Below are 16,047 nucleotides of genomic sequence, written 5' to 3'. Positions count from 1 at the left end.
CCATTAGCCCCTTTACAATGTCAGACATAAGAGCAGCTGTACAGTAAATGTAGTTATGTGTATAGCTGAAACAAATGGTAATCATTGATTCATGTTCTAGACATTGTTGACATTGACATCTAGACAGTTATGATTGTAAGGCTACGGAGGGCTCTTCAGTCAGTTCTTCATGATTTGGAAATATTACACATATCAAAATATTGTACAAGATTGTCATTAAATCTTGCTTGTGGCACTGGAACAGTTTTGTGTGAGTGCAATTGATGTGCACCCAACAGACCAGGAGGAGATGAGCCACTGTTTGGCCTCCCTCTGACAAATGTTACCATAAGAATCATGACGTCACATTAACTCAGGCACTTTCGTTTTGGGTTAACTGAGAACCTGAGAGCCCCTTGCTCACAAACGGATAAAGGTAGATGAGAACAGATAGATGATCAATAGAAGATAATTGATGTACTGCACTATATTTCTTTTTGATTTTGCCAAACAGATTTATGGCTTGTCTCAGTATTTTGACACACATCCGTGCAATGAGTCTTTCACATCCAACAGATTTATATGTGTGTGGCATAATGCGGACAGACCGGTGGAACTAAAGTACAGTCAGACATCATGAAAAGCAAACGTTTCCCTTGATGTGTAATGATTTTTGTAAAGAACACAACATTGTTGTCATGAATCAGTCAAATGTGTGCTGTTGAAACAACACATTGTGAACCGTAATGTTGCTCGCTCAGACTGTGCAGCAAAATTAACTTGTGGTTTAACGTTATGTAATATTACGCAGACTCTCAACACCGTGTCTCCACAGGGCTGTGTACTCTCTCCTTGTATTCTTCTCCGTGTGCACGTACTGCTGCACCTCCAGCCACCAGTCCGTGAAGCTGATCAAGTTTGCAGATGACACCACCATCATCGGGCACATCTCAGATGGAGATGAGTCGCTTACAGGAGGGAGGTGGAGCGGCTGGTGTCCTGGTGCAGCCACAACAACCTGGAGCTGAACGCCTAGAAGACAGTGGACATGATCGTGGACTTCAGGAGAGTCACAGTTCCTCCATCCCCACTCATCATGGCTGAGTCATCCATTTCCATTGTGGACTACATCTCCTCCTACTCCTTTTATTAATTTATTTGTTGTGTTTATTTTTGTTCATTATTGCACAATGTGACTATAATCTGAATTTTGAGCCAATTTTGAGCTGCTCCCTCCCCTGTCAGTGTGATCAAGTTCTGGACAGTGACTCGAGATCAACACATAAGCCTTGTTTGTGCTTGGATCGTTTTGGGACTCCGCACATTGAGTAACGTCTTGTGGCCATCACTAGTATTACTTACAAATTAATGAATGAATGTTGCAAGTGGTCGCCTCCCCACGCTGCTTGGTTTAAATGGTGAGTCTTGGAAGCAAAAATCAGAACATGACACGTGCAACACTGATGTCAGTACTTGGACGTTCAATAGGGAAAGTCAGGTAATCAAAAAATGGTAATATCTCAATCATTCTTTGATCATCACCCCTGAGTTCATGCTGTTTTTTCCGAGCGGCGTTTGTGTCAAGCAATCTAAAGTAGCCAGTTGGGCTTGTTTTTGTAATCAGTTGGGGGCTCATGGGACATACGGGTCGCCACGCCTGGGCGGTGATTCGGTTTGTAGTGTGTGTGGCATGTTTCAGAACACAGCGTAAGTGGACTTCTGTTGTTCGTTCTTAAACTATGGAAGTGTACATTCACAAGTGTATAACTTTACAAATTTGCTCCGTGTTTTGCACCGGTCCACAGGGGAGTGTGCCTGGAGAGGCGCATAGTATGAGTTCACAAGCCGGGCACCTGCCGCGTTGAAGTGAGTTTTAACTGTAATTTTGTGGATTTCATTTTGGTGGCTTAAGTTGCCATTGGTGTTGTCTATGTCGCTTTGTTTCTAGTCTAGTCAGCCTCCTGTTACTGTGGTCTCCAGAGTATGAAATGAATGCTCTTTTGGTATACTTTGGACTTTTTGACTTGGCCACATTAACGTGCACGCTTCGTGCATGGAGGAGCCTGGTTTTGCTTCACATGGGTTCAGGCACATACATATTTTATTTGCTAAGCGACCTCTGACACATTAAGCACAAAGGTACAGTTATTCCCTGAGGGCTAAATGTATGCTTGCGCCTCCCAGTGGATAAATAAGGCATTGCAGCTCAGGCTGACTGTGTCACCCAGGTGATTAAGTTATCGCTGGGGACCTGCAGAGGTCCATGGAAGGAGTAGTCATGAACCAGTCACTGACTTTTTACGAAGCTACCATGGAAAGCTGGGAACTTTAAAATGGCTACTACTGTAAACTTGTGCCGGTGGTGGTGGGGATTTGTCACCTTAGGTTTGACCAACAGGTTGCAGTTCTCACATAGCGAGAACTGTGCTGGGGAGTTCATGCAGCGTTTGCCGAACAACAGATGACCAACATGTACATATTTTATACAGAAATATCTACAGTTGTTGCTGTTTTTATGTAAAGGCTATAAAACACTTTCCAAACCAAGTCTTTGTGAGAAAAGTGAAAACACAAGACAGCACTCAGCTTCTTCCTGAAGGAAAAACAGGTCAGAATTGTTTTCTGGTTTGAATATTTAAATGTGTGAAAGTTCAGAAAACCATCGCAGATTCACAGCTAATACAGCTCTGTGCTCGTCTTGCATCACTATACGAAAGAAGATGAACAACACTGTTGACGAGATTGCATGATGTAAGGGAAATAATTATTATTTTAATTAATCAGGGTCAGTTGTCTGAAGAAGAGAGTTCCATCCCCATCCCTTCATCAGATCAGGAGAGAGAGGAAGGAGTGGATTTGCTGATTTTAACTTTGCAGCTACTCGAGAAATATGCCTCCAGACCCCCAGGCGTTTCTGCATTATGAATTTGTTATTGTGACAATATTTATGATATTTGACGCAATATGTTTGGTTTTTATAAACTTATAAGTTACTTTTATACAAATATATGTTTAAAGCGTCTTTTCTTTCTTTTTTTTTTTTTACACAGCAAGTTATGTTAGTGGACAACATTCGTCCTGGTGTGTCATGAAGGGGAATGGGCAGAGTTGTTGGTTGGTTGCGGGGCATGTGGGCATGGCTATGGACGCCCTGTTTCAAAAATCCTAGCGAAAAGCCAGGTCATTAGCACTACATTCGTAGTTCGTAACTTAATGTGCTCTATAAACATAACAAAAATGTAAATGTAAATTGTAAAATATAAAATGCAAAATACTCTTTCTGACAGGCAGTGTATGAAAGAGGAAAAGAAGGCATTGCAAGTTATGCACATAAAGACAGACATGGAATCGGGCTCTGTACACTGTGCAAAAAAAAAAAAAAAAAAAAATTTGGAGGTTTTTCCTTCGGTTGAGTTGATCTCAGCTCTCTGCAGCCATCCAACTTTTTTTCCTCATGATTTTATATAGATACCATCTGTTTCAGATTGTCAAGCAATGAGCACAACGAACAAACTTCAAATTTCCGGTACAGTTAGGAAAACTCTGTCAGAAGCTGTTATGCTCATCATGTCCTGAGCTGAATAACAAAACAATGAAGACTGCAAGCTTGATAACAAAGTGAAGAATACACTGCTTCCACTCATAGGTCAGTCTACCTGCAGTTATGGACAAGCGATTATTAAGTGCAGAATTGTGATCTTGAGAATTCTGCTCTGTATCATCAGTCATTGTATAATAAAACCATTAATTCTCATTAACAAGTTGCTGTCCAGAGAATGCTGATTTAATAATATTTAATTATCTATCGATAGCGTTCACCTTTTTTCCACCCCTCCTCTCCACATAAGTGTGTAGTACTCAATTTCCAGCTCCAGTGAAAATGAAGGAAGATAGGAGAAATTGAAAGTTTGGTTTAAAATGCAGACAGCCATGGCTTTGTGCTTGACGGCCTGTGACATCTTCTGCACCGCAATTTGCATGGCAGAGTATGAGCTTGTAATAGAATTTCCCCAGCTCAGAAGTTAATTACCCCAGACAAACCCTCACCACCTTTGATGCTAATAAAATACAATAGAGCACATTGCTTTTAGCTTCAGTGAAAGGGCCAAATACCAGCTGGACACTCACTTATATGATTATTATTATTGTCATTGTCATTATTATTGTAATATGTATGCCCAAATTTGAAAACAGTGCACATATTTTCGAAGCACTTCACACAATAATCAGACTACTACACCAAAAAGAAATCTGTTTTTTTGCAAATGGAAGCACTTGTGTTGATCATTCAAACATTATTTTAGCTACATAGTCTACACCCTGTAGTTAGCTGTATGTAATTCCTTTGAATGAGTGACACATTTTTACTTGCTTGAAGATTGCGGGACTTCCACAGTACAGTTTCACCTTGAAATTGTCACGTTCCGCACTCTGTGCTGTTAATCTTTGTCTTTTCCGCGTGATTTTATTTTGTTAACCCCCTGTAGTTTCCTTTTCCTTTGTCACATCCAGCTTAATGGCAGCGCAGCTCGAGCTCATTCCGTCATCAACTCTCCTGTGGATATCACCTGGCGACCGCTAGACTGCTAGATGGTCACTTTGTGTCATTCGGTAAATCTCCCAAGACTTAATCTTCCTTGTTGTTGCTCCTTAGCTTTCTAGATTTTTGTGCGTGCTTCAATTTCTCTTCAGCTGCTTTCTTGGTTCTGTTTTGCCCTCCTCGCTCCGCTTCTGTTCCTGTCTCCCTAAATTTGTAAGTTTAACCGCATGTGAGTGTTCTTTAACTCACTAACTCATTTTTCATCGCATTTTCATGGCGTTGTGTAGGTTTTTTTTCCCTTCGTGTGAGTTTGAGTGTTCTCCTCCACGTAGTGCTTTTAGTTGATTGGACCTCGTGAATTTGTATCCGAGCGTGTTTGAGTTCTCCCTGCTTTTGTTGTACTTCCCGGTTCGTGTTTTCACTCCGGCACCTTCAGTTCCTGTCTTCGTCGTTTGTATTTATTGTGGGGTTTTTTTGTATTAAATTTCTTAATTTAATCTTGTCCGTGCCTTCTGTCAGCCTGAAATCATCTGCACCTGGGTCACTTCTGAATAGAAGTGACTCCATCTTGCTGAAATGTCATTTATAAAGTAACTAACAGGTAAGCCGACTCATCTCCATCTGAGATGAGCCCGATGATGGTGGTGTCATCCGCAAACTTGATCAGCTTCATGGACTGGTGGCTGGAGGTGCAGAAGTTGGTGTTCAGGGAGAAGACCCATGGAGAGAGAACACAGCACTCAGGAGACCCGATGTTGAGGGTCAGAGTGTCGGAGACAGTCGTCCCCAGCCACACGACTCTGGCTAGTCAAGTCCGTAATCCACCTGCAGAGGGAGTCAGGCACGTTGATCTGGCGAAGCTTGACTTCAAGCAGAGCTGGGAGAATTGTGTTGAAAGCAGAGCTGAAGTCCACAAACAGGATCCTCCATAGGTTCCTGGGGAGTCCAGATTCTCCAGAACGAAATGAAGGGCCTGGTTTGCTGCCACAGATCTGTTGGCTCTGTCGGCAACCTAATTGAACCTAATCTGGATCTGGATTAAAGTGATTAATATCTTCTACTCTCAACTCTTCAACGTGTTGTGAGAGCAGCGTGGATCAATCAATACACTCTGTATTACACAGCTTGTTTCCTCTATTTCCTTGTAAAATAAACATGACAACACGACTGTAAACGCCACATTCTGTTACAGCTGTGGCGGAAGTCATTTAATTAATATAATTTAGTTAATATCTGAGGTGACGATGACGTATAGTGCTAAGAATTGACACATAAATAAGGTGGTCAAGCCAATGGTGGTAAATAAGCTGTTCGACTTCCTTGAGACATGCTAAAGTTGGCACGGTTTCTTTTACCAGTGTATCTTGATCACAGGAGAGAACCTGTGGTCTGATAGAAGTTTTATGAATAGGTTATGGAATCTGTGCCCCAAGAGCCTTGAACCTTGAGAGTTGATTGCGAACTCTGTAATGCGTGTTTAGTCCATCATTGGGTTATAAACTCTTTCGGCTGACATTAACTCTGTTTTTCTTCACAATGTCAAGGTTTGAGTTCAGAAAATGGATCACTGGGTCAAGGAATCAGTTGGGCGACAGATATCTTCTTTCTCCATGGAGGAGAAAGATGGACGTGCTTAATGTCTGTGCTTGCTGCAGTGTGTTCCTTTCTCTTCCTTTCCCCCCCGAGTTGGGCGAGAGATGCCACTCTTGTTCGTCTCTCTTGCATGTTCTCACATCTCTCTTTGCCTTATAACAGGTTGACGAGAGCCACAGAGAAGAAAGATGGATGTGAATAACACTGCAATTTTCGAGAAGACAAGTCACTGTTGGCCCCCTTCCTGTTTGCCAGCCCCCTTCTCCCTTGCCGCCCTTTCGAAGACGCCCCCCTTCTGACTGTGTTGGGGGCTTATCATTTTCAGACCATGGTGTCCCTCAGTTGAAAGTGTTTTGACCAGAGTGTGTGAGATTGGCTAGTGGCTAGGCTGATCGCTAAGGAGAGACTACGCGCTTCAGTTTTGCCAGCAACTTTGCTTATTTGTTCCCATTCTGATGCATCACAGAATTGGCAAACAAGGCTTTAGGTTCAGTATCTCAGAATCTGGTTGGATTCAGGGCTAATGAAGGCTGGTCTGTCAGACGAGCGGATGGTGAGGATTCTCAAGCAGATATGGAAAATCCGGGACACTCCTCCGGAGAGAGCTGACGAGGTGATATCACTGCTGGGCCACATGTCTGCGGCTCATCCAGTGGTAAGACTGGAATTGCTGCATATGTGAAAAATGCAATGGTGGTTTGCCAGATTAAAGCTGTACCCATCATCTGACTACATCTGATGATACCGCTGGTATTATAAAATCTCCCTTTTCCTCAATCTCATCTACCAGAATCTGTGGCATCATGAACACATCTTGAATATATTTGTACACTTTGTCTTTTCTTGTCACTTTCTCATTAAATAATGCTTCATCATTATACCTTATTTTATTATTCAGAAAAAAAGTACAATTGTTTGCTGAAATGTTTTACAATCAACCTCTTTCAGAGCCTCACCCCAGTTTTGTAATACTTATCATTCATTCACTCCTGTCATCAGTCCTTTTTTTGAGAATCAAACATTTCTTTGTTATTGCACATCCACAGCATTCTCTTATTATTTTCTTCCAGATTTGATTCTCAATATCTTCCAAACATTTGGGCACTGGTCTCAGCGCCTTTTTTTTTTTTTTTGCAGATTTACTAACTTTAGCCCTCCATTTACAATTCTTCTCTTCATGTTTCGGGTTTGCCTGGGGCTCTGTGTCGATGGTGAAGATTGACACAGATTGTGTCTGGTGGCTAATGCCCGCAGCATGCCTGGGCCTGCTGTGATTGCCAGCACTAACGCTTCCACCTGGGGCCACCAGAACACACCCGTGGCCTATTCGCAGGGTTGGGGTGACAGGATATGAATGGCACCTTGTTTTTGCTAGTATACACACATGCACGCATGTGAGATTTTTTATGTTTTGCATGGACACTTCATTGACTTTCCTGCTTTCCCCAGCCTTTCATCCTAAACCTAACCATCCAAAACTAATGTCTAACCTTAACCATGACGTAAACCAAACTTAAATTCCATTAAAATGGCCCAGTTATCGTACAGTACTAATCCTCAAATTGAGGCTGAACCTTGGCAATGGCAAAACTTCCCCAAAGATAGCAAAAGGTCTCCACGAGGTGGTATGTTTCCAACAATTGGTCCCCACAGGGATAGCAATAAAGTTTGCAAATGCAAACACACCCCAATCTCCTCCCTCCCTCCTCCTCCCTGCAATCCTGCAACTCACCTTTTGTTTTCTCTGTTTAGTTTTCTTCCTCATATGTATGTCAATTCCACCACCAAACACTTTTTGTTATTTGGGCCTTGTGAGTTTATTCGAGTACGCTATTGTTGTCCCTGTTATTTATGCTGGAATTTTGATATGCCTATCAGGTTTTTCCCCCTTTCCCTGTGTGTTGTCTTCTTCATTCCGCATTTTGGTGTCAACTTCCATGTTTCTTCATTCCCCGTTTGATTTTTGTGTATTTGTATGAAATGTCTTGCTTTATCTACTCTCATATCGAGTCTATACATCAGCATGACAGCTGAGACAAATCAGAAATCAGGAAAAACTTTATTGCCAATGTCATTGAGGACACCAAGGATGCATTGAAGATGTACTCTTCACAGTAGCTCATCCGTGAAGTCAGCGTCTGCATAATCTTATTATTGGTTGCAGCCCTGAACACTTTCCAGTCTGTGGTCTCCATAAAGGTACGTTCACACCGGCTGCAAGTTTTTATTTGCGGTAGCGCCTGTCGTCAGTAGCTGGTTGCTTGCTCTGGTTGTGATTGGTGGTCACCTGCCCGGTTCGAACACCTTACCAAAGTAGGTCAATCACCGGGGGTCGTGGTCTCAACTTGTTGCGGACGGTGGATTGAAGATAGCAGAGCCGATGCTCAAACTATCGCTAGTTATTAAAAAAAAAAAAAAAAAGAGAAAAAAAGATGTCTCTTGTTTGGTAGCAGTCTGTCTTTGGTAAGCAACTTGATGTATAGTTATGTATGCCGAATTGTGTTCAGGTCTTTCTGAACTGGATTTTTCTGAACTTTCACCAACTGTCTCAGTGTTGGTGTGACTGTCCACTTCCAGGAGTTGACCAGAGGACCACAGCCGCAGAACACATATATTTTTGTTGCAGATAAGGCTTCTCCTTTTTGGAAAAAACAGTCATCAGTGCACCACAACTGCTTATTCAAGAGTCAGCCACCTATTTTAACAGAACATAGATATATTATAATTCATTTCTGCAAGTTCAACTCAATTTGTTGACATTTTGCACAGTGCTTTTGATTTTGTTTTGATTTTGCTTCTGTGAAGCCACAAAAAGAAAAATATTCATCGTATATTGTTTATTTGCAAAAATAAAATAACTCATTCATTTATACTCATTCAATACACACAGAATCTTGGTCAAACTTGAAGTGGACTATGTAGGTGTGTTTGTGTTTCTGGAGCGATGAGGGTCAAGAGAGGGGGAGGAAGTGGGGCGGTGTCCGGTTCTTTAATGATACTGTGCCTACAACTAAAGTAAATGAATGGTCCAAACGATCCAAATTTCAACGTGTAAATTAATAATTTATGAGGAACCTGGAAACAACCAGGACCTTGAAAACTATCTCATCTTCTGAGCTGGGTTTGTGGAGGGAGTTCATTAGAAGATGTTTGAGCTCAGCATCAGCATCTGGGTACCCCTTCCTCTGTTGGTCTCTTCCTTTGGTGTCCTGCACATAATGGAAGTTGAGTTCAATTACATCCCATAGTGATTCGTAATCGTAATAATAATCTGTATGGGACATCAATAGAGTTAACCTTACACAAGTTATTTCACTGTGACAGTGTTTGAATGACGTAGTACAAAAACATTTAATAAAAACAAAAAAGAATAGTGCTAGAAAATGCTATTTGTACATGCATCAGGACCAGCAGTGGATGAGGAGGGCCAGTGGCAGGTGGAGATGCAGCAGCAGGTGAGGCAGAGGAATGTCCATCAAGAGAACTTCCATCCTCCTCCTCATCAGCATCATCACCAACATCAATAGTGGATCCTCCTCAACTCATTAATGACAGCATAGCACAATTACATTATTGTACTAGCTATACAGAAAAAAAGCTATACAGAAAGCTACATGTTTTTTTGTTTTTTTTTTATATTTAATCAGATTGTCACCAATGAATTAGCGTACAAACCTACCTGCTACCTTGCTGCTGCTGCATCTCCAGTCATGTTCCCAGAGGTCTCTCTTGGAGATGAAGCGCGAAGAAGGGTCACTTCACAGCACTAGATGCCGCTGACCACTCCGGTCTCCTACCTTGGTCACCATCCTCCCCTCATATAAACAGACCCTTCCATTTTTCCAGGACGTCTCATCAGAATTAAAGTACATCAGAAACAGTAATTATTCATCCCGTCGCCATACATATGTAGTTTCTACAGTTTCTACATTCGATATGTAAACGAGGTAGACCTACACGTAAACTTAAGTAAATAAAGGTCTCAACTCACCAGGAACACCACCGTTTTGGCCAACTCTCCCTCCGGACAAGATTCTTCCTATTTATGTTCCGGTGGAAAAAAAAAATGGACATTTTGTGTCACTCACAACAGGATGGCGGAAAGTCTGCATGTAGACGATTGCAGAGATTCATTTCTCCTCCTCCTGCACATGCCACTCAGGGATGTGGTCAACGCTCTGGAACTGGCCGCAGTATTTTTTTTTAACCCAGTTGTGTCATCTTGAGTTGCCGGAATCGCTGTATGAAGCTCAAATTGCATAGCATCGCCCACTCCAGTAGGGTCGTGTTGGTAGCCGCTGATTGCCATAATCGCCCCAACTCCATTGATTTTGTATGTAAATCAGTCACATCGTTCACGGAAGTAGCTGCCGGTGTGAACATGCCTTAAGTCTGCAGCTCCTCAACGGCTTCACACCAGATCTTCATGCCCCTCACAACAAACTTCATCAAGTGGTCAGAGAGTCCCAGTGGTGGTCAGGGGAGGGCAATTCAAAGCAATGTGTAAGAGTTATCCAAAAGCTCTGCTCTCTGGTATTTTACCACCTGCTTGTTCCTGGGAAGTTCCTTGAGTCCCGAAAAGTTCCCTCCACATGCAGGACCTGGTCCGCTAGCTCATGTTGAGCATCATGAATGTTGGCAGGTTCGATCTGCGCAGCTGTCACAGCCAATTACAACAAAATCCAGCTACCAACTATGACTGACATCTGATATAGTGACTAAAAAGTGCCAAGAATGCTGCTTCCAGGTTCTGACCATTTGGAGGAAATTCAGTCGTAACAGACCGGCATTGTGACTCACTCCAAACAACCTCACAGAGTGAAATAAGGCACAGAGAAGTAGAAGAGTATTTAAAGTGCTCCGAATGCAGCATGTAACAATAGATAATGATGATATTGTGGTAGGACAAAGGAGTAGGAGGCACAGGTCAGGTCTGAGTGTGTTTATTCACCCTCCAAAAAGCAACCGTGCGTCCCATACAGTCTCCATTCAATTTGTAACACCTGTGTGTCCCTACCCATCAACCCACTGGGTGAGAGACCACACCCCTAAGCACCCGCTACACAGCTCCCCCCCCGAACACCCAGAGGGAAACCTGAGGGCCCCAGGACTCTTAACATGAATTACTTTTTTTTTTTTTTTTTTTTTTTTTTTTTAGGGAGGTTGAAGGGGCGACCGATGCGCATCATGACGCATGAAAACAAAGCGAGCTGTGGCCAGCTCCGCAGGCACGAACGAACGCAGGAAAAAATGGTACACTGGCACTGGAGCCACTGGAGACTCACTCGAAAACTGAACCACTGGGCTTTCCGGCAAAAACTCCCCTGGCAGGCGGAGTGGTTGGCCGAACACCAACTCCGCAGGAGAGGCATCGAGATCTTCCTTAGGAGCTGAGCGCAACCCCAACATCACCCAAGGCAAGCGATCCACCCAGTTAGCATCTGAAAGTACTGCACGCAGTGACGCCTTGAGCGATCTGTGAAACCGCTCGCACATGCCGTTAGCTTGTGGATGATACGCAGTAGTGCGATGTACCTCAGTACCCAGGGACCTAGCCAGTGTTGACCAAAGCTCTGAAATAAACTGAGAACCTCTATCCGAGGTGATGTCTGATGGGGAACCAAAACGGGCAACCCAGGTGGAGAGAAATGCACACGCTACATCAGCAGATGCCGTGGAGGAAAGAGGAACTGCCTCCGGCCACCAAATAGTACCTCGACTCATCTGAAATGACTCCTCGTAGGTGGAAAAGCGCTTCGATGTGCTCAAACCAAGGAGCAGGATCGCTCTGCCAAAACTCCGGCAGTTTCACCGATCCGTCAACATTGACCGGCTGTGCGTGCTGGAGCGCTGCGGCCGAAGGGGGAACACGTCCATCGGCCGCCGATGAGGAAACGTCCTCTTCCACCTCATGCATGTCCATGTCAGGGTCCCCAATGTGGTAGGACAAAGGAGTAGGAGGCACAGGTCAGGTCTGAGTGTGTTTATTCACCCTCCAGTCTCCATTCAATTTGTAACACCTGTGTGTCCCTACCCATCAACCCACTGGGTGAGAGACCACACCCCTAAGCACCCGCTACAAAATCTACGTAAAGTTTACCTGGTGCACTCGCAGTGTGTTCAGTGAGCAGAGGTACTTTGAGCCAATTTGCAAAAATGGCTGAGCTAACGAATGTATTAGAGGTGGTAATTCCACAAACCTGTTCTTCCACCTTTGGATTACAGGGAAGGTATCTTATTGGTGACAATGGGATAATACTAGGAAAGTGCTGTGGTACATTGTGCAATAATGAACAAAAAATAAATACATAAATAGCGTGGATATTGCTTGTTACCAGTTTTTGTTCTAGACAGATTTACTTACCTGTTACTTTTAAATAGTGCTTATGACTGATTGAAACACCCCTCATAGTTTGAAGATTTATGTAAGCTCTAGCATGGTTGATTATTCATGGGATTATGAAACGTTTGATATTTCCACATGAAATTTAATCCCCTCTCCCCGCTGATGTGTGGTCACGTCAAACAATGAAAGGCTGGAGTGGATTAGAGGATTAGCATACACGGAAATGCTATAGTTTAGAATAGGACAAGAAAATCACTGAAGCTTTATATAATGTGCATGAATGCATTGTCAGATATTACTACAGCAAAATGAAAAAGGCTAAACCCAATTTTGAGCCAGGACAAAATGATTCAGATTCTTCATCTGATGTCAGGATTTGTGTGACTGATCATTTCTGATAAACTCAGTGCCTTGCCCTCCACATTTATTCATCAAAACATTGTTCTCATGCTTCACCTCCAGTGTACTTCTGGTGCAAGAGGGATGATTCTACCACTGTGTTTCCCAAAACCTCCCCTGACATTTAGCTGGCTGTTGAAGGAGAAAATTAATATTTTACAGTTCACTTGAATTATTTACCTACAAGCTCTTCCTTCATTTTTTTTTTGGCTGACTTTTTAAAGCGTCAACATCCTTAAATTAAAGACTGAGCTTCATTTCTCTCCTTTCCAACTAATATGTCCACTGCTTCTCCTCTCACCACGTCATTCCCGGTGTGATCTTAGGATCCACTTGAAACCTTCCCTAACTGCTGCTGCACACCTCATCACTTTCTGTCCTCATAGTGGCCCTTGCATGTTTCTTCTCTTAGTAAGTCCCTCTCCACACGAAGTCTGCATCAGTTATAGAAAGGTGCTTCAACTAGACCATGTATGAATTAACACACGCATGTACGCACGCACATACACATTTGTCTTTCTATCTTCAACGGTCAATGACATAACGCTTTCCCTAGCCTCCATTTTTTTACTTCGCCATCTTAAACAAATGGTTAGCCTTAATTTTACTAAAATCGTACTATAATAACCTCGTTCTTTGAAAGTCATTTCCTTTCAAAATGAGGGTTGAAGAAGTGAGGAGCCAAAACAAACAAACTAAAAAACAACAAAAACTCATAATGCTTAACTGACCCATGTGAATGAGCCACAATTGGAGCCCCATTCATTTTTTGTGTGTTCCTCAGAACGTAAAAAAGGCGTTTCTCGTGACCCAATGCACGATTCAATATATTAATATTAAATAATAATAATATTAAATACTCGTGACCACATGAACGAATTGCCTTGAGACTGGATTGAACACATGCGCACATGCATGTAAGGGGTGGGACTTCGATGTGTTCATGAATGCACTTTTCCCAGTTCACAAAGAGCTCATCAGCACTCCGTCCTCCGTCTCTATTGTTACATCATTAAAGCATCTGTGTTCAGCTTACTTCCTCGGTGGCTGAGTTTTAGCACATTTAGTGAGCGATGTCACTGAAGTGGTCTGCCTGTTGGTGGACCCGGTGCTTCACCAGCATATAGCGTGTTGAGTTGATCTCCACACAATTGTTGCGGTTGAAGACTGTAAGTAACGTGTGGAACACAAAGAATCCTGTGTGTGTGTGTGTCAAATGAAATTAGATATGTAGATAAATATGATCGCAACACTTAACACAACATGATTGTACACGTTTGTGTTTGTATGGGTTTTTTGTTTTTTGCTGAGGTCACTTCTTTCATCAGGGAGTCCAGCAGACACCTTACAGATGCAGTTTAAGTTTGAGGGGGTTGTTTTTTGCACAGATCTCTTCTCATCAAAATGACTACAGTGATGTGATTCAGTACTTGATAATTCAAAACTTTAAACTACATACCTTTCAACACTGGTGTTGAAGAATGGTGATGATGTCCAAATCCATTTTCCATTTATCTGTTGTCCCCTCCCTTCCCTGTTTCCCCATCTCTATCTCTTCCCCCTTTCATCCAGACCTCACACAAAAATACATGTGGGCAATACAGGGTGTATGATCCCATTGCAGGTACTTTTTCTTAGCTAAAACATAATTGTTGTCTCTCAGACCCTGTTCCTGTGGGGTGTCAAGGAGGATGCTACAGAACCAGTAAATGCCATGTTTGACACTTTGTTTTATTGTTTCATTCAGAGAGTACATTGCCTAAGAAACCACCTCCAGATCAACTGCTGAAAAATACTGAAAATATACGACAAAAAATGGAATCAAACCTAAGCTGTCAATGTCTAATAATAAAAAAAGGTGAATATGGCACTTCATTTTTTCCAAATAATTCTTTCAAAACAGGTGGTTGCTTGGTAGCACTTGAATGAATTACGGTGATGCTACAAATGAGTTTGCTTCCAGAAAAGCTAGGAAAGGGAAAGAGCAAGGTTTTTTGTGTCCAGTCATGGACACTAGCGTGTCAAAATTCATGTTGAGGTTTTGAAAGAGAAAATCATCACTGCTCCATTATTCGGATTTGCAGGGATTAGTAGCCTTATTGTATCAGCAACAAGGAAACATAAAAAAAGAGTGATTGTTTAAGCAAGTCTCTGGTTGAGTAACGATAAAAAATATAAAATCAATTATCGATACATAAAACTTGAGCTGCTAGCTTTGAAATGTGGAGTTGATGATAAGTTTTGTGGTAACTCTTGAGGTTCAAGGTTTGTAGTTGCGACAGACACCAACCCTCTATGTCACTTAAATGCCACTACACTTATGGATAGCACAAGTGGCTGCTTTTGATTTTGAGGTATAGTACCATCTAGGCAGTTCCAACAAAGCCGGGAACTGGCTTCATTTGATTTTGAGGTATAGTACCATCTAGGCAGTTCCAACAAAGCAGGAAGCCAGAGCCTGAAAATTTGGCATTGTTGTGTGTGAGATATTTATTTGTTACTACTATTATTTTATTTTATTTCATTTTATTTCATTTTATTTCATTTTTGTTCCTGTTTGCACATTATTCCAAAGCCCTTTCTTAGTTGGTGGGATCCTCTCTGACCATGGCAATGAAGCTGATTCTGATTACCCTGCCTTGCATATGACTGTGTGAAATGTTTAGAATGGTTTCACTGAATTTGAGAGACAGAGCGCTGACAGCTCCATGGTGGGTAAATCCTACAGATTTGAAGGTGGCAGTGGTGCACATGGATATGGTTACATTTGCTTCATGTTTCATGATAAACACTCAAAGAAGTCAGCCTCATTTCTAAAAGAGACACATTAGCAACATGAATATAAAACTCTTCATTAATAAAGTTGTTACTTACCAGCGACTTCCCAAAGATGCAACAATAGTGCTCACCAGACCAGATATTCAATCACGCATTAAAGAAATTCTCGTAAAATAGTATGGCAGTGTTCTGCACAGAGGAAAAATATAATTTCAATGATATAAGAAAACATATAAAAAACATACTCCTACTACATTATTTCAATACATGAATCAAATAACCAGACATATATTCATTTATATGACGGAATCTAGTTCAAACTGCAAGGATGTTGCATTTTTCTTTCTCCATACGCAGATAATAGCATTATAAAGTGTATCAAATCATGGAGGTTGGGACTGGAGTGGCGCAG

Source organism: Synchiropus splendidus, chromosome 4 (genome assembly GCF_027744825.2).
Source record: "Synchiropus splendidus isolate RoL2022-P1 chromosome 4, RoL_Sspl_1.0, whole genome shotgun sequence".
Lineage (NCBI taxonomy): Eukaryota > Metazoa > Chordata > Actinopteri > Syngnathiformes > Callionymidae > Synchiropus > Synchiropus splendidus.
Note: the sequence above shows the minus strand (reverse complement) of the source record.